A 25044-nucleotide genomic window follows, 5' to 3' on the forward strand; every position below is an offset into this window, starting at 1 on the left:
TCATTCTTTGACTTTGCCACTTAAAATTTTTTTCAAATCATTAATTCTTTTATTTTTATAATTGCATTGTCTTGCATTTAAATCCTTGATGCACGGGGCGCCTGGGTGGCTTAGTCGGTTAAGTGTCTGACTTTCGCTTAGGTCATGATCTCAGGGTTCGTGGGTTCGAGCCCCGCGTCGGGCTCTGTGCTGACTGCCAGCTCAGAGCCTGGAGCCTATTTCAATCTGTGACTCCCTCCCTCTCTGACCCTCCCCTGCTCACGCTGTCTCTCTCTCTCTCGCCTAGAAATAAATAAAACATTAAAAAAAAATCCTTGATGCACACACTAGGTACCCATTTCATTTAAAAAATTTTTGATTTTAAGTCCAGTTACCATAACAGCATTATATTAGTTTCTACTGGACAGTTGTTTTAATCAAGAGAGAGTTATCTGACACCATTTCTAGAATAATCCTAACCTTGCCCACTGCTTTAAAGTCCCATCATAATTCTGTAGAAACCTGTGTGCTCCTTTGGCTCTGATTCCAAACTCAGTTCTGCTTTGTCTGGTGTACCGGTAACATGATGTTTTGTTTGTCGTGTCTTGAAAGTATTCTAAAGACTGGAAAAGCCTAAATTGGCTAAGCACTTGAAAATCCCTGGCTGTTCTTTCAAATGAGTTTTAGAGTCCTTGCATTAAGTTCCAGAATATAATAAATGCTGTTGTCCAGTCACTTTGAGGTTGGATTGAATTCAGACATCGATTTAGTTCTTCTGAGTTGCAGAATCTTCGCTAAGATTTTCCTGGAAAATCCTTGTGCTCATAAGTGATTCCAAGGAAGATGTTTGGGGGTGTCCAGGTTGCTGTATAAGAGTGCCCTAGAAACTGGCTCAGGTGCCTTCTGGGTGTGGGCCATGTCTATTGTGTGTTCTGATTTCAGATACTGGTTCATCTCGTGGAGGGTAACCTGAGAGAGGGTATAGGGAGAAGAAGAGGAGAAAACTCTGGAATACTGAATTGGATGAGGTTCCCAGACATCACTTATGGACTTGGTGTCCTGACCTGAGTCCAGCCCAGTCCTTGGGGATAGCAGGTTCTTAGTATTAAGCACACCTGAAATGCATCTTTCAGTAAGGCTCTACATTTTCATGGCACTTGGGACTCTTTCCAATAAGTCTTCCATACCTTTCAGAAAAGTTATACCATATCCTGCCCACTGGTGTTACAGGTCATGTACTGAATTTGTTCCTAAGCACCATAGAGTCTACATCACTACTTATGATTGATCTTTCACCAATAGAATAGAAGGGCCTCAAGGGAAGGATCTGTTCTTTCTCCAATAGAGATAAGAGTACCTGACCAAGACTAGGCACTCAATTCATATGTCAAGATAGAATAGGGGCGCCTGGGTGGCTTAGTCGATTAAGCGTCCGACTTTCGCTTAGGTCATGATCTCGCGGTTCGTGGGTTCGAGCCCCACGTCGGGCTCTGTGCTGACTGCCAGCTGGGAGCCTGGAGCCTGTTTCAGTCTGTGACTCCCTCTCTCTCTGACCCTCCCCTGCTCACGCTGTCTCTCTCTCTCTCCTAGAAATAAATAAAACATTAANCCCACGTCGGGCTCTGTGCTGACTGCCAGCTGGGAGCCTGGAGCCTGTTTCAGTCTGTGACTCCCTCTCTCTCTGACCCTCCCCTGCTCACGCTGTCTCTCTCTCTCTCCTAGAAATAAATAAAACATTAAAAAAAAAAAAGAATAGATGGATGCATGAACGATTACATTTAATGATTAGTCAAATGGGAAATCCGACTGACTTAAAACTCTTATAAACAACCCCAAATGCCACAGAGTTGATCTGATTATCATTACCTTCCTGAAGACATGTAGGAATCTGCCAGTGTTCTTTCTGGGGGGAAAAAAAGAAAGATGGGGAAAAAAAAAGGAGAAAGGAGTGGAGGGCAGTGGGAGAGAAGGTGGAAAACTGGGGATACACAGGTAAAAGCAGTAGATAACTAAATGCAATTTGGATATACATTTTGTAAATATACTGGATCTATACACACACATTCTTGTGTGTACTTATTTATACCTGTAATAAGAAAACACAACCACACAGCAAAATAAATCAAATGAAAGCCAACCAATGGAAGAGGCTGATAAAATGGAAGGTGAAAAAAATATGTAGAGTAAATAAAGAGGTGGTTCTTTAAGAAATCAAGATAGCAGGTAAACCACCAAGCAGCCTAATTAAGACAAAAAGAAGGCGCTGAGAATCTTTGAAAAGACAATGAAGAAATGATTACAGAGAGGGAAAGATGAGAGGAGGAATAATTAGCAGGACTCTGCAAATTAATGGAGAAACCTGGGTAAAAGGGATGGTAGTCTACACCACCCTGCATAAAATCACATCAATTACTTCCTCTCCACTTGATTCACATTTCCCTCCCCCACCTTGTTCTCATTCCTCTGCTTCTAGGATAGATCTCATTCTACATCTTCCTACCCTACCCAAATAAATAAATAACCATGAGAGAACACAAGTCCATTTCTGGAGGTGATGAATATGTTTAGTATCTTGGTTATAGTGATGGTATCACAAGTGAGTGCATATGAGCAAATTCATCAAGATGTATACAATAAGTGTGTGCAATTTGTTGTAAAAAGAGGGGGAGAGCCAGAGAATATAAAGTTAATGCAGCAAATGTTAACCGTTGATGAATCTCAGTCAACAACTGATGAATTCAGTTGATGAATATATCATGATGCTTAATGCTGTGCTTGAATTCCCCCTCCAACCACCCCCACAGGTTTCAAATTGTATCAAAATTAAGTTACTTGAAAAGTTTAAGAGGCCTAGAAGCTGTGAGGATAGCATTTGCACATCACTACTTAGCAACGCACAATGTACTGTGTCAACTGAGAAAAGAGGCAGAACTGAAATAAAAAAAAATTATTTATTTGGGGTCTCAGAATTGCAGTTTGGGAAACACAGATATGGGCAGCAACCAAAATAGTATCTCTATACCACCTCACACCAGTCAGAGTGGCTCAAATGAGCAAATCAGAGAACTCTAGGTGCTGGCGAGGATGTGGAGAAACGGGCACCCTCCTACACTGTTGGTGGGAATGCAAACTGGTGCAGCCCCTCTGGAAAACAGTGTGGAGGTTCCTCAGGAAACTAACAATAGAACTCCCCTATGAGCCAGCAATAGCGCTGCTAGGAATTTACCCAAGGGATACAGGAGTGCTGATGCATAGGAGCACATGTACCCCAATGTTCATAGCAGCACTCTCCACAATAGCTAAAACATGGAAAGAGCCTAAGTGTCCATCAACGGACAAATGGATCAAGAAGATGTGGTTTATCTATACCATGGAATACTACATGGCAATGAGAAAGAAGGAAATCTGGCCATGTGTAGCAACATGGATGGACCTTGAGGGTGTTATGCTGAGCAAAATAAGTCAGGCAGAGAAGGACAAATATCACATGTTTGCACATATAGGAGGATTGGGAGGAACTTAACTGAGGACCATGGGGGAGAAAAAGTGGGGAAATGGTGGGGGAAAGGGAGAGAGGCAAACCATGAGAGACTCTTGAATGGTGAGAAACAAACTGAGGACTGATGGATGTGGGGGGGAGGGCGGAGATGGGCATGGAGGAGGGCACTTGTGGGGATAAGCACTGGGTGTTATATGGAAACCAACTTGACAATAAACTATTTGTAAGAAAAAATAAATTAATTAATTAATTTAAAAAAATAGTATCTCTACCCTCCCCACCCCCATCCAGGGAATAAAAGTAAAAGGTTTTTAAAGACAAAAGAGAACCCTTGTATACATCATTTACAAAGAATTCTGATTACCAAGATTGGTGTTGGTGGCAGGAAACTAAACTTGGTGAACATAATTGGTTTCTAAAGCTATCACTAAGTGGGGTCTCTTACTATAGCAAGTTGCAGGTGTTTGGGTTGAGTCCCTGAAATATTTGCAGTTTGGCCCAGTTCAGACATTCATGGTTCTCCTACTAATAAGGATGTGCATAAGGCTCATCTCCTTACTGGTCTCCAGCTCCATTTTAAAACCCGTTGATATAAGTGAATATTTCATTTCACCTTTTGCAATGTAATATACTGAAGAAGATAATAAGAGGCCAAAAGTGAAACTTGGGCTTATGTCCATGTTGTGTTAAAAGTTACAGTAAAAGTTACAGTAAAACTCCAAGGAGGAAAGGAGGTAGGAGTGATATGTACCGGTCTCATCACGTGTACCTAAAAGTGTAAATAAAATGCACGTGATTCATAAATGGGGAACTTGTAACCTCCAGCTCTTAGATGAACACTGGCAAGCCCATACTCTGCCAAGCTGAACTGCCCATAATAAATGGGAGCTCTTTGCATTGCCTGAGCCCACCTATGCAGTAAATATTAAAGAGTTCTGGGAGCACGTGGGTGGTTCAGCCAGTTGAGTGTCCGACTTCAGCTCAGGTCATCATCTCATAATTTGTGAGTTTGAGCTCCACGTCGGGCTCACTGCTGTCAGGGAGGAGCCCACTTCAGACCCTCTAAAGAGCTCTCTCTGCCCCTTTCCCGCTAGCACTCTCTCAAAAATAAATAAAACATAAAAAAGTTTTGTATTCCAAGAAGACAGTGGAAAATACCTGCTCTGATTTAAATGCTATGGATGTGTTGGCAACTAACCCCCCCACCACACACACCAGGCTCAAGTTTCTTTTTTTTTTTTTAAGTTTATTTATTTTGAGAGAGAGCTCTCCAAACTGTCATCACAGAGCCTGATGCGGAGCTCGAACTCACAAACCATGAGATCATGACCTGAGCTGAAGTCGGATGCTTAACTGACTGAGCCACCCAGACACTGCCAGCCTGGCATTTCTGAGAGAATTCTGTGCAGGTAAGATGACAGATGGATTCTGGATTAGAATATTTCCTGATTCCAGGGATGGATGCAACCCCTTAGGCCTGCATGCTCTTGGCATAAAGGGCCTCACATTATATTGAGGCGTAAAGAAACTCTTAGGTTTGAGTGGTATTGGAATGTCACTCTAGAAAGATGTGTGCAACAAAACTCTATAAAATGATGTATGCTAAGAGTGGAGAGTATTTCTGCAAGGATGCAAGCAGATCAAGTCTCTGCCTCTAGGAGTGGTAGTAGAGCAACATGAACACCTGCCCCCACTGTAGAGCCAAATGTTCTGGACCTTGTATCTTTCCCCCCACAGAACTAAAGGAAAAGGCTTAGCTCTCTGAGAGAGTTCTCATATAGCAGGACTTTCATGACATGGCTCCAGAAGCTACACCATGGCTCATGAAACATGACCAAATTGTATTTGTCAAGGCCACCCCTTCTCACTGGCAATGACTTTCACCCACTGCCTCCTACTCTGATTCTGTCTCATGCTGGGAGAAAGTGTGTGTCCTGGGAGGTGTCCTTCATCTCAAACCAGCTGCACTGTACATGAACACTATGAAAAGTAGCCTGAGATCCTCCTCTCCATAAGCTCATGTGACCACAGACCTTGAATCTGTAGGCATCTTGATTGACGATGTTCAAAATCAGAATTCATGGTGAGCACTGTGTGATGTACGGAATTGCTGAATCATTATGCCATATACCTGAAACGAACACAACATTGTATGTCAACTATACTTCAATTAAAAAAATAAAAACAAAACAAAATTCAATGAAGGAAATTTGAAGATCTAATTCACTATATTAAGCAGTCCACAAATCCGGCAGCTTCCCACCTAGCAAGTATAGAGATGTTCCAAGGAGTTGTGCAAAATGGAAAGTTTTCATAAGGAGAGGGGTGAGACTGCAGGCTAGGACATCTTCTTTGGTGGGGGAGGAATAGTGTGGACAGGGTTTTTATCATGCATATGACCTCACTAGCACTGATCATCAAATTCCAGCATGACTTTTTAAGAGGTCACATTATAGAACCTTAAACATTTGCCCATCACTCATGTACTTGCCTGTGGTCTCTGGACAGCTGTATCGCCCATATAGGCTCTGTGAGGAACAGTTCAGAGGAATAAATCAATATAGATACAGAAAAGACAGGAAGAAGCTGATGATGGTCCTGAAGAAAATAACATCTGGCTCACATTTGGTATTCATGTAGGGACTCCGTGTGCTTGGCTTGGGTTTGTGTCTTTTTTTTTTCTTTTATACTTTATTGTCAAGTTGGTTTCCATACAACACCCAGTGCTCATCCCAACAAGTGCCCTCCTCCATGCCCATCACATGTCACTAAATTCAGCTTCTGACAAAATCTGCTAAAATTTTTTAAATGTTTGAGAGAGAGAGGAGGAGGAGGGTCGGAGAGAAAGGGAGACACAGAATCTGAAACTGGCTCCAGGCTCTGAGCTAGCTGTCAGCACAGAGCCTGATGCGGGGCTCGAACCCACGAACCATGAGATGATGACCTGAGCTGAAGCTGGACACTTAACTGACTGAGCCACCCAGGCACCCCTCCTGTTGGTTTTTTCTATCAGTGAGCCACAGCAAGACTGGCCTATAGTTCTTTCTTCTTAGTTTTTGTCTGATTTTGGCATTAAGGTCACAGTGTTCTCATAGAATGGATTGAAAAGTAGCCCTTTTCACCATTTCATGGAAATATTACAATAAGATTGGAGTGACATCTCCATTGAAATTTTGGTATTTAGCCAATAATACCAATAGGGACTGGTGTGTGTGTGTGTGTGTGAGAGAGAGAGAGACAGAGAGACAGAAACAGAGACAGAAAAAAGCTTTCAAACTATGATTACATTTATTCAATAGGTATAAAATGATTTAAAGTTTGCATTTCTCTGAGAATCAGTTTTGGGGGTGCCTGGGTGGAACAGTCGGTTAAGTCTCTGACTTTAGCTCAGGTCATGAACTCACAGTCTGTGAGTTCGAGCCCTGTGTCGGGCTCTGTGCTGACAGCTCTAAGCCTGGAGCCTGCTTCAGATTCTATGTCTCCCTCTCTCTCTCTGCCCCTCCCTCACTTGTGCCCTGTCTCCCTCTCTCTGTCTTTCAAAAATACACATTATTTTAAAAAAGGAATCCATTTTGGAAATTTATGTTTTTCTAAGACTTTGTACATTTGGTACACATTTTTCAAATGTATTGGCATAAATTTGTTCATAAGATCCATTTGTTGTCTTTTCTATCTCTGCTGTACCTATAATGATGTCTTCTTTTTAATTCTTGATATAATTTTTTGTGATCTCTTTTTTCCTCGACAAATCTCACTAAAGGCTTAATCCTTTAAGAAATCTTTTTCTTTCTAAACTTTCTAAAAGTTGGCTTTTAGCTTTATTTCTTCTTGTCCCTATTTTCCCTTTCATTACATTCTGTTCTCATTCGGGTTACCCATCCATTGCTGTTATTGAAGTTTATTCTGTCATTGTTTCCGTAGAGAGCAAGATGGAGTCACTCCCGCCAAGCAGTGATGCAGGCATCCAAGGGTACCGCAGGTAACACCAGACATCATGGAAACCAGCGCAGGCTACCGGTACTCAGAACCAATAACCAGCAAAGCCAAGAAGGCCTGGGCTGCGGAGATCCGATAACCACTGGAACCAGAAGAGGCCTCCAAAGGCTCGAGACTGATTCAACTCTTTTAAAACAGGAGGACTTTTGCAGCCAAGGGTCAGACTCCCCAGAGACTGACCCTTCCATGTCTGATGGCATTTGAAAATGAGGCAAATGGGGCCAAAGTCTTTGCCTAACGGAGCTCTGAATATAACAGAGGCCCTCCACTGCTTGAACAGAAGAAGCGGGAAATGCCCAGAGCTGACCCAGGCCAGACTGAGTCCTCCTCACCACCACACTGTCACAGACTGATTTGGTGTTGGTTCGTCAACTTCTTCCTTTTCTTTTTTTTTTTTTTTTTAGTGTTTATTATTTTGAGAAAGAGACAGAGCATGAGCTGGGGAGGGCCAGAGAGAGAGAAGGAGACATAGAATCTGAAGCAGGTTCCAGGCTCTGAGCGGTCAGCATAGAGCCTGATGTGGGGCTTGAACTCACAGACCACGAGATCATAACCCAAGCACTTAACCGACTGAGCTACCCAGGCACCTCTGGTTTGCCAGCTTCTTACCCCTTGTTGTATCTTGTTTGTTGTGTGACTTTGTCTTGTGCTTTGTGTTGTGTGTTGGGTGCTGTGCGTGAAGCTAAGTGCCAGTGAAATGTCATTGAGTTTGGAATCCTGAACCTGCTTTGCATTTATGTTAACCTTGCTTTATGATTAAAAAAAGCTAGCATATGTGGAAAGACTCAATCTGTGTGCACCCCTTCATGGAGTGCTCATGATGGTTTCTAACTGAAGTTGGATTTTTTTTTAAATGTTTATTTATTTTTGAGAGAGACAGACAGACAGACAAATCATGAGCTGAGGAGGGGCACACAGAAAGGGAGACACAGAATCTGAAGCGGGTTCCAGACCTTGAACTGTCAGCACAGACCCCTATGCGAGGCTCGAACTCATGAACCATGAGAACATGACCTGAGCCGACTGACTGATCCACCCAGGTGCCCCAGAAGTTGGCTTTTCTAATATAAATAATTAATGATGTAAATTTGCCTTGTGGTAATGCTTTTGGTATATCTCACAGCTTTTAATTTGTAGAAGTTTCCTTGTTACTTATTATCAAGCTTCATCTAATTTTATTGTGATTTTTGTAGACATTTGAGTTTAGAAGTATGTTTTAGATTTCCCAACACTGCAACAAATGATCATGTATATAAATCTTTTCATATTTCTGGCAGTCGGTTTTGGGGATACATTTTTAAAATTTATTTATTTTGAAAGAGAGAGAGAGAGAGAGAGAGCACATGAGTGGGGAAGGTGCGGAGAGAGAGGGAGAGAGAATTCCGAGCAGTCTCCATACTGTCAGTGCAGAGCCTAATGTGGGGCTCAAACTCATGAGCCATGATACTGTAATCTGAGCCGAGATCAAGAGTCAGATGCTTATCAACTGGAGCCACCCAGGTGCCCCCAGGATAGATTTTTGAGAAGATTGAATCAAAGGGTTAATGCCTATGCAGTTTTGCTAGGGAGTCCCCAAATCCCCTCCATTTGGGGCTGATCGATGCTTCCTGAGCGATAATGTCTGAGAGACCCTGCTTCTGCACAACCACATGAACATAGTCTATTATGAAACTTTCCAATTTTTTAAAGTAGTATCTCAGTTTGTTTTTTGTTTGAATTTCTCTTTTTTGAGTGATGGTAAGAGCCATTTGTGTTCTTTTTCTCTGAACTGTTTCTTCATGTTCCTAGCACATTCTGGTGGAATTGTTAGTAGTCTTTTCTTCCCTATATTTAGGAACTTTTTTATTACTTATAATTTCATGATATAAGATACACATTTTTCCCATTTTGTACTTTATTTTTTTTACTTTGTTTATTGGATGTTATGCCATGCAAAGTTTTCTATTTATATAATCAAATTCATCTGTATTTTGCTCGGGGTTCTTCTAACACTTAACAAGTAGTTATAGGGGCCCCTGGGTGGCTCAGTCGGTTAAGCATCCGACTTCGGCTCAGGTCACGATCTCATGGTTCGTGGGTTCGAGCCCCATGTCAGGCTCTGGGCTGACAGCTCAGAGCGTGGAGCCTGCTTTGGATTCTGTGTCTCCCTCCCTCTCTGGCCCTCCCCTGCTCACGCTGCCTTGCTCTCTCTCTCAAAAATAAATAAAACATTTAAAAAATTTTAAAAAAGATACTAATAAGTGAGGATGTGCAAACTGGTAATCCCAGTTGTAAATGAACATACCACATATTTACATAATGCAACGTGGTTTTATGTGTTGCCTCATGGCTGGATTTTCCACCAAAAAATAGGATCATTTTTATATATAGTTGTCCCATTATTCCATAGGATGGTTTATTATACTTTATCCACTGAGGATCAGCATTCACATTGGTATCGATTATTTACTATTATCAATAATACTGAATGGGACATACCTGTATAGTCATTGGTTATTACATAAGCTAGATTTTTTTCTTTAATGATTGATCTTAGACTACAAAGGAAAAGGTATGGATATTTAATATTTTGGTAAAAATGAAAGATTGGTGTTCCAAAAAGAGGTCACTGATTTATGGTATCACCATCAGTATATGAGAGCTCCTATTTACCCACAGCCTTAATTGCAGATAATACGATCAATCATAATTAGTCAATTTAGTGATTGAGACATAATTTTTCTTTCTAACTTCATTTTCTCAAATTATTAGTGAGATTGTATATATTTGCATATATTTAATAGCCATTTGTGTTTGAGTCTTCTATCACTTTCTTGGTCTTTAACCATTTCCTATTTGTAGAGAAATGTTATTTGTATAGTCTGTGGGCTTATTTGCATATGAGTTCCAAAGGTTTTTTTTTAAGTCTGTGTCTTAATTTTAACTTTGTGTTTTTTGTGGTACTGACGCTTTCAATTTTTTTTTTTTAAATGTTTTATTTATTTCTAGGAGAGAAAGAGAGAGATAGCGTGAGCAGGGGAGGGTCAGAGAGAGAGGGAATCACAGACTGAAACAGGCTCCAGGCTCTGAGCTGGCAGTCAGCACAGAGCCCGACGCGGGGCTCGAACCCACGAACCGCGAGATCATGACCTAAGCGAAAGTCGGACGCTTAACCGACTAAGCCACCCAGGCGCCCCTGACGCTTTCAATTTTTAAATTGTGCCAAAATATACATAACACAAAAAGTACCAACTTAATCCTTTTTTAAGTTTATTTATTTTGGGAGGGGCTGCAAGTGGAGGAGGAGCAGAGAGGGAGAGGGAGAGGGAGGGAATCCTAAGCAGGCTCCGCAGTGTGTGGGGTGATAAACTGAGGGGAAATTAAGAGTCGGATGTTTAATCGACTGAGCCACCCACCCAGGCGCCCCTGAATTAACATCTGCATAAAGTGTAAGAGGAGGGTCCAGCTTCATTCTGGGTTCCATGAACATTCATGGCCTTTCTCCCTGCTTGTGCCTCAGCCTTGGCGGATGCTCCTGGTTCCCACTCAGTTTTGCCAAGCAGAAGCGGCCTGTCTGAAGCCCGAATGAAGGGCCACTGGGTGGCGCCGCCGCCCCGTAAATGACAGCAAAGATAACTACGAGCTGCAGTACTTTATGCTTGTGGCGGGTTAGATGGCTTAATCCTCCCAAGGACCTAGAGGAGGCAGTGAGGCACAGAGAGGCCAGGTTGCTTACCCAAGGTCACACAGGTAGGAGGCAATGGAAACAAGACTCAAAACCATAAACCATTGACAGAAGTTACCAACTGTCCCTGCCTGGAAAGGGCTATGGTTATTTTTTTCTAAAGTTATGTCCTTCTTATTCTATGTATTAAGATGGCTTCCCTTTTAGGAAATGATGGAGAAAATGGATACGTTTTGTGTGTGTGTGTGTGTGTGTGTGTGTGTCCTTAATCACCAAGGGAAAACATTTCCTATCCATTACCTTTGTGCCGCAGTTTTCAGGCCCCAAATACTCAAGATTGAACATTTTCCTTAATGAACAAGCTAGAACGCTCGATTAGGACATTTAGGTTCACACTGAACCAACAGAATTATGCTGGTAATCCATTCCTCCTGTGATAAACTCAATAGTGCAGCATATATACTTATATATGCACCAAACAATGAGAATTATAACAAAAAGGTGTTCATATCAAAAGTGGTCATTCACAAAGAGAAAGAGATAAATTTCAAATAGAATAAAAGATTAGGCTCTTGGATTATTTGATAATCAAGTTGAGGATGTGGAGTAAATCTTAACCTACTGAAGGAATAGAAAAAGTTCTGAATGGTTTCACATGAAATCAAGATAATAGAAAACTCCTTACAAATTTACATTGGTGACAAATTAGTTACTGTGATTTCCTTAAAGAGTATTAAAAGTTAATCAGTTCACAAAGAACACTCAAAATGCCCAGATTATGGACATTATCACATAATGACAGAAGTTCAGGAAATCCTTCCAAATTTGACAATCTCAAAAATTTAGATGGTGTTACAAATGATAATATGTGACACTGACGTTTGTTTTTTAAAGTTTATTTTGAGAGAGACAGAGCATGAGAAGGGGAGGGGCAGAGAGAGAGAGAGAGAGAAAGAGAGAGAGAGAGAATCCCAAGCAGTCTTCGTAGGGTCAGTGCAGAGCCCAATATGGGGCTCGAACTCACGAACCCTGAGATCATGACCTGAGCTGAAATCAGGAGACGAATGCTTAACTGACCTAGCCACCCAGGCATCCCAACAGTGACACTGTTTTCTAAACTTAGAAAGAACAAGTTTCTATCTACTGTGTTAGAGGAAAGACTGCAATCCTAGTTTAATTGTTCTGTAGAACATATTAGAAAAAGCATTGTCCTTTGGAGAACCGATCAAAGACCATGACATCAAAATAAGTAAATTTAAAAGAAAGTGTTATATGGATGGCAGGCAATACATGAAAACATCATTTTCTGGGTTTTGTAATAGCGCCAATATTTCGAAGTTTTCTTAACACTGCAGTTTGCCACTTTTGAACTGAAATTTGTTTTCATAGCTTTAACTTTTTCTTTAATTAAAAAATTTTTTAATGTTTTATTTATTTCTGAGACAGAGAGACAGTGTGAGCAGGGGAGGGTCAGAGAGAGAGAGGGAGATACAGAATCCGAAGCAGGCTCCAGGCTCTGAGCTGGCTGTAAGCACAGAGCCCGACACGGGGCTCAAACCCACGAACCGTGAGATCATGACCTGAGCCAAAGTCGGACACTTAACTGACTGAGCCACCTCGGCGCCCCTTAATTTCTTCCTTAAAGTGGTCTGCAAAACTGTGGCAGTTTCAGACCCTGTGAGATGCAGACTGGCACTTGTGGCCAGGCATCAACTCATCCTGCCCCTACCCCTACTCCTCAGCCATAGACACCATCTTGTTCACCCCATAGTCCCGGTGTCCCCAAAGTGCGCAACACATACATGCTAGATCTTTTGTTATTCTTGGCTGTTGTCATTATTATTATTAGCCACAAAAAGGAAAGGAAGAGGATTCTGACATTTTGTTGAGGAAGTTAGGATGAGGGTGGCTTTGAACTTGTAACGCTAAGATGGCAGCTGAACTTGTACACCTGTGGGATATACTCTGGAGCAGAAGCACTAAAGAAAGTGCCTACACATCAGGGAAGATTTAGAATCATCCACCCTCATCTGAGATAAGCCTCTTCCCGAGGACTCTAATGAGAGGGACCAAGAGGAAGAAAAGTAACAGGCACCTTGGGGACATGAGAGTCTATGGAAGGCACCAGAGCCCACCCTGTAGGTGTAGACTGGGAGCCCAGAGGCTGCTGAGTTCCTGCTTCCCAGGAGCCACCTCCTGACCCTGCCAGACACTGCAGCTGTCCCCTGCGGTCCCCAGCACCCACCATGATGCACCGCGCAGGTGGGAATTGGATAAGAATTTGCTGATTGAATCAATGGCCCCCTTTGAGATGTGATTCTGTTGGTTTTGGATGTCTGTGGTCTTCAAGAATCCTCTACAACATAGATTCTTAACTTGGGTTCTAGGAAGCCCCTGGAACTGGATGTAAACTATAGGCTTGCATGTGCTTTTCAGGGGGAAAGCATCTATAGGACTCACCCTATTCTATACGGATTCTATACGGTTTAAGGCTCCCAAGAAATCGAGAAACACTGGGGAAAATGAAGAAGTGTGTACCCCTGGAAAAGTCATCCTAAACCACTGTTTTACAGAGAGCAGCCCTCCAGGACGGGAGGGGAGCTTTGGGATGGCCCAGTGGGGCTGAGCCGACAGACCCAAAGGTGAGGACCCAGACAGATGCCTGGATGGGACAACCGTGAGGTCCCAGCACATCCTCTGTCCTGCACTTTCCCTGGGATGGACCACAAAACGTCTGCAGACTTAAGTGCTTGTATGACCAATACCTGTTCATTGGTCCCGTACTAACTGAGGCCTCAGTCAGTGCCAAGCTCTGTGCTAGGTGCTGGGGACATGTGGGGGCTGGGTTCCCAGGAGAGGGGACACAGGACAGACTATCCACTGAGTGAGTCCGTCTTATTTATCTCCATTCTCCAAGCTTTGGCGGCTGTACAGCACTCAGAAGGCTCTCGTTCATTAGCCACTGCCTTAGGCAATGGGACAGGAGAGTGGTTAATGCCTCTGGCATTTGGAATCTGGAAGCCTCAGTTCAAATCACAGCTTGTCCACTTAACATGCTGTGTGACCCTGGGCAGGTCGCATCACCTCTCTGAGGATCAGTTTCCTGGAATGTAGAGCAGGAACTAGCCTGGGGGCAGTTAAGAAGCTGATGGGTGAAAAGAGCCTGACACGCTGAGTGCCTGTCCAGCTTTAGCTCTTGGAGTTAATATTGTCCCCATAATGTCAAGGAGCCCAGGTAAACCCTAGGATCTCCACTTGCCCTCCGGGGAATGGGAGGGGGGAGCCTCCCCAGATCACCTCCGTGCCTCGTCTACACTAGGAGCTCGGAATCAGAAATGGGGGTGTTGTAGGCGGCTGTGGAGCAGCATCTAGTGGAAGGGAAGGAAAAGTGAGTGTCACAAGGACATTTGGAAGAGAAAGTTCTAGAGGCCAGGACAGAGGCTGGCACAGAAGCCAGGAAAGTGACTGCATGAGCTGGCAGCCTCAGCATGGGGTGGGGGGGGGGGGAGTGGGCAGACAAGGTCCCCTTAACAGGATCCAGGACTCAGGGCCAGTGCAGGAGCAGCCTTCTCCCTCCCGACCTCCCTCCTGGCCTCCCCGGGTGCTGGGTCTCCGGGTCCGTGGGCTCAGAGGCCATCTTCCCTGTTCTGCTCCATCTGCACTGCGTCAAGCTAAGGGCACTGCCTCCAGTGCCCCCAAGTCCTCTGCACTTGGGCCCCCCTGGGCAGGAGAGGGCTCTGTGCAAGGCACAGCTGGGCGTCCCCAGGGCCCCAGGCCCTCAGCAGCAGCTGGGCCTGCATCCCTCTGACACCAGGTCCTTCCTTGGGTTTCTGGCTATGCTGATCTCCGCAGGGATGGTCACTATGCTGTCCCTTCCCCTTTCCCCACGCCCAGCCCTCTCTCACAACCCTGCCCATAGCCCTCCCCCGTCCTCCACTGCCAAAAGAGTCCAGAACAAACCAGTGCTCTCCCGTCCCTGTCTGCAGCCAAGAGCTGAGATTCCAGCAGACCGCCTCCCTGGGTGGTGAGGGGTGAGTGGGAGAAGCTGTGGAAAGCAGGCGGCACGGGCACAGGCACACAGGGAATGTTCCAGAAGAGGAGGCAAACATTGCATCTTCGTGAACACCATCAGTGAGAGAAGCAAAGAGTCAGTCCACTTTTTCCGAGAAGAGCATCTGTGTGTTTATGGAAATTCCTTGGTTATAGTTACCATTTCCGGGCCATTTAAAGGATGTCACTGGATCGGGGCGCCTGGGTGGCTCAGTCGGTTAAGCGTCTGACTTTGGCTCAGGTCATGATCTTCCAGCTCAAGGGTGTGAGCCCCGCATTGGGCTCTGAGCTGACAGCACAGAGCCTGCTTGGGATTCTCTGTCTCTGTCTCTCTCTCTCTCTGCCCCTCCCCTGCTTTCTCTCTCTCAAAAATAAATAAACATTTTTTTTTAAAAGGATGCTGCATGGGGCAACTGGGTGGCTCAATGGGTTAAGGCCAACTTTGGATCAAGTCATGATCTCATAGTCCATGATTTCGAACCCTACTTCGGGCTCTGTGCTGACAGCTCAGAGCCTGGAGCCTGCTTCAGATTCTGTATCTCCCTCTCTCTCTGCCCCTCCCCTTCTCGAACTCAGTTTTTCTCTTTCTCTCCCTCAAAACTAAATAAAAGTTTAAAAAATTTAAAAAACAACACTCATGTATAGCACTACCCATACATGCAAGCAGAAGCCCATCTTCCCAGAAACAACCTCTCACTGAGTTTAATTCCTTCACTGTTTGTGTTCCTGATTTCATAGGGTCACCACTTTAAGCCTCCAAAACTCACACCGACATCTTTTCAGGAAACTGTCTTCCCCAAAATGTCCTTTGCCTTTCCAGTTCAGTTGTTGAGAGAACCCCTCCAGCTCTAGAATTCTTTTTTTTTTTTATTTTAAATGTTTATTTTTGAAGGATAGAGACAGAGTATGAGTGGGGGAGGGGCAGAGAGAGTGAGAGAGAGACACACACACAGAATTCTTAAGGACTCCCTCTCCTTGATGGGATAATGGTGGGGAGATGGGGGCTCTCCCCTATGAATAAGCCATAGAGGAGATACACCCAGATGTCACTGATGTGGGTCCCCTGGAGAGGAGGCTGTTTTGTCTGTTCTGTAGATCTGCCCCAGGTGTGAGCTGTACCTTTGGAGCACTCAGCCTTATAGCACAGAAGAGGAGGGTCCTGAGCACTCCCCATGGCTCTGGGGGAGACTTGGGTCTGAACACTAGGGCCCCCCCTCACCGGAGCACCCCCATGATAACCACGGGCCAGTATTTATTAAGAATAACTGAGGGGCACCTGTGTGGCTCAGTCGGTTAAGCGTCCGACTCTTGGCTGCGACTCAGGTCACGATCTCTGTTTGTGAGTTGGAACCCTGCATCTGCTGACAGCATCCGGCCTGGTTGGGATTCTGTCTCCCTCTCTCTCTGCCCCTCCCCTGCTGGTTCTCTATCTTCTCTCAAAATAAATAAACTATAAAAACAAAACAAAACAAAACAAAAACCTTTTTTAGGGGCACCTGGGTGGCTCAGTTGGTTGAGCGTCCGACTTTGGCTCAGGCCATGATCTTGTGATCCATGAGTTCAAGGCCCACATTGGGCTCTGTGCTGACAGTGTGGAGACTGCTTGGAATTTTCTCTCCCTCTTTCTTTCTCTCTGCCCTGCCCCCCTTCTCAAAAATAAATAAAAACTTAAAAAAAAAAAAAGAATAACCTGAGGTTAGAAGGCACTACTTCAAGTCAGAATCCCAGGGGCTCACCAGGGGAAGAGCCCTGTTATTGCAGAGTGGAGGCCCCAGGGTCGCCCAAAGCAAGGTTGAGCTTAGACTCATGCCCACCCTTGCCGATAGCCTAGCAGCCCCACATCCGCAGTGGGCACAGTGAAGGGCATCCCTGCCACCCAGGGCCCCTCATCAACTGCCCGGGGCTTGGCTGGACACAGAACTGTCCATCAACCAGCTCCCTTCCCTCTGGTTCCAGATCTGTGACCCGAGGAATTCTGCTAGGAAGCCGAAGCTGACCTTAAAAGAGCAGCTGGCTTGCCAAGGTAGCTGGCAGCCAGCTTCCCGCACCCCGGGCCTTGTTTCTGCTTTGTCTGGATTCCTAGCACAGGCTGATCTCTGATGTCTGCATTCTACCAGGAAACTAGAGGCCCAAGACCCGTGAGGGAGCGTGAGGAGGAGGAGGAGGCGGAAGAAGCCAGGCGGAAGTGGGCCTTTTGCAGTGAGAATTCCACCGGGGAGCCAGGAGGGCAACAGGTCTGTACTGTCACCCTGGCCTATCCCACCCCAACCCCCACTCCTGTGGGAGCCCAGTCGGGGTGTCATTTCCTGGTTGTCACTGTAGACCTCCCTATCCTCACATCATTGCAAGCGAGGCATGAGTCTCCCTAACCTCTGCCTTGCTTGACCTTATATAGAAAAGGTTTCTTTCCTCTGCAGCCTCCACATCTGTTCCCTCAGGTTCAAGTCCATGTAACTCACCGGGTCCTTGGTCGAGCGTCAGGGGAGATGCTCCGAAGTCCAGCCTAGCCCTGGGAACAGTCCCTGGGTGTGCTCCTATGGATCCACTCTTCCCACCGTGTATACCAACCATGCAGAGACACGGCATTCCACTCGCACTGCCTTCCCTCTGGTTCTGCCTCAACTTTGGCTGGTCTGAGGCTGTCAGATCCTGGTGATTCTCCTGGAACAGAAGAGGGAGGCCCTGGGCACGTTTCCCTGCAGACTGGGAGCAGATGGATGCTCCACCGCTGCCTCCGGTTCCTCTCCCCACCCCCGTTTTCCTCCCATGACATGTCTGTCTTCTACATGTTTTATGAACAGTCTTGCTACTGCTCCTTCACATAATTCACAAAGGGTGTCTTTGCTCTGTACATCAAGGGTGGAGGAAGTATCCACTTGTATTAAGTGAAGGTATGGCAGAAGGGTGGAGCCGGGTTCTTCACGGCTGGGGTTGGAGCAAAGGAAGGAGTCTGGAACGACCCACGTGGTGATGGAACAGAGATATCAGTGCCAACTTGTGTTTGGCTTAATAAAGACACACAGGTGAACATACACACATTTCCTGCCTCTGTCACCTGACATGATCTGGAGGCAACGACACCCCAGTAGCAACAACCACACCCGGCCCCCAGATCTTGGTTCCTAAAACCACTTTCCAAAGCAACAGTCCAGGGCTCCCTAGAGAAATTGTTGTTTCACAAGGAGACAGGATCCCCAAAATAGGCCAGTACTTTCAACTCCATCTGAGACCAAACCCATAATCTCTATCATTATCATTATTATTTTATGTTTTGTGAAACATATTAACATATGTTCACAGTATTTAAGAAGCACACTACTGGGGAGCCTGGGTGGCTCAGTCAGTTAAGCGTCCGACTTCAGCTCAGGTCATGATCTTGCGGCTTGTGGGTTCAAGCCCCATGTCAGGCTCTGTGCTGACAGCTTGGAGCCTGGAGACTGCTTCACATTCTGTGTCTCCCTCTCTCTCTGCCCCTCCCCTACTCTTGCTCTGTCACTCAAAAATAAATAAATGTTTTAAAAAAATTATAAATAAAAAATAAAAGTCACACTACTGAGGGGTACCTGGGTGGCTCAGTCAGTGAAGTGTTTGACTCTTGATTTTGGCTCAAGTCCTGATCTCACAGTTTGTGGGTTCAAGCCCCATGTTGGGCTCTGCACTGTGTCAACATGGAGCCTGATTGGAATTCTCTCTCCGTCTCTCTCTCTGCCCACCCCCCACTCATGCTCTCTCTCTCTCTCTCTCAAAATAAATAAACTTAAATTTAAAAAAAAAGTCACACTACTGAAAAGAGGTCACAATTAAAAGTAAGTCTCCTTCCCATACACTAGTCAAGGGAGAGAGGCCCATTGGCAAAGAGAAAAAAGGTACATGGAGCTAGAGACAAAATCAACAGCTCAGAGATTGCAGGATGATGCCTGACTTGCACTTTTCTTCTTTTCTTTTCTTTTTCTTTCTTTTTTTCTTTTTTAAGTTTATTGCAGAGTCCAATGCAGGGCTTGAGCTCACAAATGTGAGATCATGACCTGGCCTGAAATCAAGAGTCAGATGCCTAACTGACTAAGCCACCCAGGCAGGCACCCCACTCTTTTTTTTCTATCAGATCCCCCCATATCTTCCATTGACTTAAGTGACTCAGTGTGAGCATTTTTTCTGTCCCAAGAATCTTGATTGAGATCTGCTTTAACACCTCAATAGAACAGTTTTACCACTTCTTTGGTAAATGAATGAGCCAATTACTTCCAAGGCATTTACACCCAGAGTCTCCATAAACACGATGCCCTTGGTTGCTCCTCCTCTGAGGTACAGTTGAAGACAGATAAACAGAAGTAACACCTCTCCCATTCTGCAGATGAGAAATGAAATCCTTATAACAATCTCAAAAACTATTTTTGCAGAAAAGGAAAAACTGGTCCTAAAATTCATAAGGAATATAAAGATTCCCCAAATGGCCAAAACCATCTTGAAAAAGAAGAACAAAATTAGAAGATTCATCATGCTTCCTTACAGTGATCAAAATGATAGTACGAATAAGAACAGCTATATAGATCAACTGAATAAAATTGAGAGTGCAGAAATAAACACATACATCTATTATCAATTGGGTTTTTTTTAATGTTTTTTTTTTAAATTTATTTCTAGGAGAGAGAGAGAGAGAGAGACAGCGTGAGCAGGGGAGGGTCAGAGAGAGAGGGAGTCACAGACTGAAACAGGCTCCAGGCTCTAAGCTGGCAGTCAGCACAGAGCCCGACGCGGGGCTCGAACCCACGAACCGCGAGATCATGACCTAAGCGAAAGTTGGACGCTCAACTGACTAAGCCACCCAGGCGTCCTCCCCGATCAATTGGTTTTTAAGAAGCTGCCATGACCATTCAATGGGGAAACACTAGTCTCTTCAGCAAGTGGTGCTGGGACATCTGGATGTTCACAGGTGAATACAGTTGGGCCCTATCTCATACCACAAAGAAAAATCAACTTAAAATGGATTAGAGACCTAAATATAAAATCTGTAACTATAAAACACTTAGAAGAAAATATAGGGCCAAATACTCATGACCTTGGGTTTGGAGATGGGTTCATAGATATGGCGCCAAAACCACAAGCAACAAAAGAAAAAATAGACAGATAGGACTTCATAAAATTCCAAAACTTTTGGGCACTATCTCGATAGTCCACTATCAAGAAAAAGGCAACCCACAGAGTCAGAGAAATAATTGCAAATCGTATGTGTAACGAGAGTCTAATATCCAGAATGTGTACAGAATTTGCACAACTCACCAACAAAAAGACAGTCCAACTTAAAAATGAGCAAAGACTTGAATAGAACTTCTCCAAAGAAGTTTTACAAATGGCTCACAAGCATGGGGAAAGATGCTCAATATCATTAGTCATTAGGGAAATGCAAATCAAAACCACAGTGAGATATCACTTCACACCCACTAGGATGACTATCATTTTAAAAATGGAAAATAAGTTTGGGCAAGGCTGTGGAGAAATTGAAGTCCTTATACATTGCTGGTAGAAATGCAATGGTGCAGTCGCTACAGAAAATAATTTGGAGGCGCCTCAAAATGTTATATGTAGAATTATTACATACGACCTGTGACCTGTCTGTTCAGGTGGCTAAAACAAAGTACCACAGACTGGGTGGTTTAAAAATAACAGAAATGATTTATCACAGTTCTGGAGCCTGGGAAGTCCAAGATCAAGGCATTGGCAAATTCATGGTCTGGTGATTCATAGATGGCTATTCTTCTCATTGTGTCCTCACGTGGTAGAAGGGGAAATAAAGAGAGCTCTCTGGGGTTTCTTTCATAAGGGCACCATTCTCCTGACCTAACAGCCTCCCAAAGGCACCACTTCCAAACAACACCTCCAAAGCATCTCCCAATATATAGGGATTAGGTTTCAACATAGGAATTTGGTGAAACATGAACATGCAGTCTTTAGCACTCAGCAACTACACTTCTAGGTATATGCCCAAGTGAAATAAAATATATTTGCCCACTACAAGAACTTGCACACAAATGTTCATAGTAGCACTATTCACGGCAGCCAAAAGGTGGAAACAATCCAAATGTCCATCAACTGATGAATGGAAAAACAAAATGTGGTCTATCCCTGCAATGGAATATTATTAAGCCATAAAAAGGAAGTAGTGACCCTGCTACGACATGGATGCATCTCAAAAATATAACTGTAAAGGCACCTGGGTGGCTCAGTCGGTTAAGTGTCTGACTCTTGGTTTTGGCTCAGGTCATGATCTCACAGTTCATGGGATTGGGCAGGCACAGAGCCTGCTTGGGATTCTCTCTCTCCCTCTCTCTGCCTCTACCCTGCTCATACTCTATCTCTCAAAATAAAGAAATAAACTTAAAAATTTTTATTAAGAGAAGATTTTTATTAAAAGAGAAAAGTATAATTGTATGTGAAAGAAGCAAGACATAAAGGCTTCATGTTGTATCAGTCCATTTACATGAAATGTCAAGAAAAGCCAAACTCTTAGTAGGGACAGAAATCAGATTAGCGGGTGCCTGGGGCTGCAGGGTCAGGAAAATGGGGAATGACTGCTTCGTGAACACAGTTTCTTTTTGAAGTCAAAGAAGTGTTCTGGAACTAGATAAAGGTAATTGTTTCACAGCATTGTGAATGTACTAAATCCACTGAATTGTCCACTTTAAAATGGTTCAAATGGTGAATGTAATCACCATAAATTTTTTTAAAAGCTTGCTGCTAGACAGATGGTGTGGGCTGAAATGATAAGAGAGAAATCAAGACTCTCCTGGTTTCCTCTGGGGAGTTATGGACTGCAGGAACCTTGAGCACTCAGTGGGTTTCAGCTTCCACTGCATCCTTTCTCTTCTTTGCCTAGGTATGTTCAATCTCACCCCAGGGCCTTTGCACCTGCTTTCCCATGTGCCTGAATGATTTTCCAACACTTCTTGGCCTGGCTACTGCCCTCTCCATTCATGTCTCAGCTGTGCTGTCACTCCTTAAACACTCTTCCACAAGCCTGACTGGCTCCTTCTCATCTCCTTGGAGTCCTCACCACAAGGCCCCTCCCCAATGTCATGCCATTCAGTTCACATGCTTCACAGCATTGGTGACAATCTGTTATTTTATGGATTTCATCACTTGCTTATTGTCTGTCTCCCTTCGGCTCAGATACGAGTTCCATGAGAAAAATAATGTCATATGGTCACCAGCTAGACCCCAAGACCTAACTTTACTCAACTGCTTGTACTCATTGATCCATTATCCCACAATTTCCCTTAAGTTCTTCTTTCTAGTTTATCTCTTAGCTCAGGCAAAAGATCCAAAGGGCACAGCATCCACTGATGGAAACTGGAAATACCCCTTAAGCAATAATGACCGCCTGGATGAAGAGATCTGGCAGTCAAGACCACTCAGATCAGTTTCAGCTTAACCACCAACTCATGCCCACAAAGACGGATGATGAGGTGACCCACAGAGTGGTCGACAGTTACCATTACCTCATTATAATATTAAAATTTCCATCCACAGAGGAGCACAAGCCTCATTCACATAACATGTCATGTATGTAAAGTCATGTATCCTTAAGGTGCACATGCAAACTTATGGCCACCTCTACATATGATAACAATTCTCCCCTTTCTAAATGTTCATCCTGACCCTAAATAAAAGGAACCCATTCACCATTGCTTGTGGAATCACAGCTTCAGAAGTTATTCACTGTGATCTACTTATTTGCTGCCAATAAAGTATTCTTTGTGGGACAATTCTATCCAGTGTAGTTTCTACCTGTGACTCACCAAGGAGTGAATTTGTATTAGTTTGGTTGCAATATGACTTATCTACATCATATCCCCAATGGTGGGCATATAGTGTGCTCTCAATAAAGACTTGAACAAAGGAATGAATGAATGAAACTTGCCTGGGAAAAAAATCAGGGGAAAAAAAAATCCAGTCTTGTTAAAATGAATTCAAGCAGATCAAAGTGGAGATTAGCAGTTATTATAAGGAGGAAATGAGATTTTTTTTGGCCCCAATTTTAGAAATTTATCAGGATGAGATCATCTCATCCAATGACCTGGTACGTACCTAGCTCCCCAAAATGCTTTGCTACAACACTATTTACTCCATACCTGATCTGTTACAATGTTAAACCTGGCACAAACCTTTGAGATTAGATCTAAGAAAATAATTAAGGGTGCTCTCCATTTACAATATCGTTTATGATAGCAAAACCTGAACCAAGCTAAATATGCAATAATAAGGGCACCTGGGTGGCTCAGACGGTTAAGGGTCCCACTCTCTATTTCATCTCATGGCTTGTGGGTTCGAGCCCAGCATCTGGCTCTGTGCTGACATTACGGATCCTGCTTGCGATTCTCTCTCTCTGCCCCTCTTCCGTTCATGCGCTCGCTCTCTCTCTCTCTCTAAGTAAATAAACATGAAAAATTTTGAATATGCAATAATAGAGGATAGTAAAAACTCTGAATGATCCATATTTGTGAAATCCTTTTGTATATCTGAAAATTAATGATATAGATCTATATTTGTTAACATATAAAGATGTCTGTTTTTCGGAGCCTAAAAAGCAAGTTACACTTTTTTTTTTTTTTTGCTATTCATGTTCATGGAAACAGATAAATATATTATCTTGAATAATTGTATCAGGAAGACGTTTTCAACTTCCAGTAAGAGAAAACCCTAAGTCAATGAGCTCGCGTTGAGGAAATTAACTTTGCAAAGTAAGAAAGCCAGAGTCGAGGAGCTCTGATCCCACTTCTCTGCGGGTCTGTCTCCTGGCTCTACTCACCTCGCTGTGTTGGCCTATCCTTCCGGCCGCCAGACACCCGCAGCGCGTAAAATGCCAACACCCCAGATGGGTGGACTGCATTATGGGTCTCTCTTTAAGAGCAAGTGCGTCTTTCCCAGAAGGCACCGAGCTGACTTCCCTTATATCTCATTGGTCAGAACTCGGTCACGTGCTCACATCAAAACCAATCACTGACAGAGGGGAGGGGAGCACCATGATTGGCTTGGACCAGTCAGGACCTACCCAGGATGGGGAAGGGGGTGCCTCCTCCCAGGCACGGGGAGAAGGGTGGATGCCGGGACAAATTCATTTTCATTAGGAAGACGGGGAGGAGAAAGGATCCTGAGGTGTCAACTCTTATCAGTAGGGGTTCTCTATTGAAACAGAACCAACTGGACTTATTTTCATTTTTTACAAGGAATTGGCTTATGTAGTAATGGAGCCTGACTAGTCCCAACATCTGCAGTTGGCAAATGGGAGACCCAAGAGAGCTAATGGTGTAATTCCACTGCAAGCCTGTAGGCTCGAGCCCCAGGAAGAGCTGGGATTTCTGTCTGAGTCTGAAGGCCCCAAAAGACAGATGCTTCAGCTCACGCAGTCGGGCTGGAAGAGTTCCCTCTAACTCGGCCTTCTTTGTTCTACTCAGGTCATCCATTGGTTAGCTGAGGCCTCCCCACACAAGGGAGGGCCATCTGCTTTACTCAAATGTGAATCCCATCTAGCAACACCCTCACTGACACACCCAGAGTCAAATTGCACCAAATATCTGGCCACCTCGTGACTCTGTCAAGTTGACACATAACAATTGGCCATCACAGCAATGAAAAGCAAATGCTACACGGGGCCCACAAGACGATGCTAAGTACGATTTCTCTGCAGAGCAAGTTGGCTAAGAGCACCTGGGCTTGAATCCAGCCTCTCTAGGTTCTAGCTACATGTCTTTGGTTAAGTTGTTCAACTTCTCTGGGTCTTCAGTGCAAAATACAGATAATGAGAGGAACTTACATCATGGGGTTGTTTGGCGAATTAAATGAGATAATATGTAAGACGTTC

At 44.2% G+C, this 25044-nt stretch overlaps 1 long non-coding RNA gene across 3 annotated transcripts; it reads right to left on the reverse strand.

Annotated features, from left to right (window-relative positions):
* Positions 1 to 373: 373 nt before the first annotated feature.
* Positions 374 to 25044, reverse strand: LOC120227860. Of its 3 annotated transcripts, none has more exons than XR_005527352.1 (4): positions 24997 to 25044; positions 17648 to 17846; positions 5512 to 5609; positions 374 to 948 (listed from the first exon to the last, which is right to left on the reverse strand). It is a non-coding gene; the product is annotated as an uncharacterized LOC120227860 (long non-coding RNA). The 3 variants fall into 3 exon arrangements; XR_005527354.1 differs by lacking the exon at positions 374 to 948 and adding an exon at positions 2819 to 2910; XR_005527353.1 differs by lacking the exon at positions 374 to 948 and adding an exon at positions 4819 to 4879.

Source organism: Hyaena hyaena, unplaced genomic scaffold (assembly GCF_003009895.1).
Source record: "Hyaena hyaena isolate Hyena2069 unplaced genomic scaffold, ASM300989v1 scaffold_19, whole genome shotgun sequence".
Classification (NCBI taxonomy): Eukaryota; Metazoa; Chordata; class Mammalia; order Carnivora; family Hyaenidae; genus Hyaena; species Hyaena hyaena.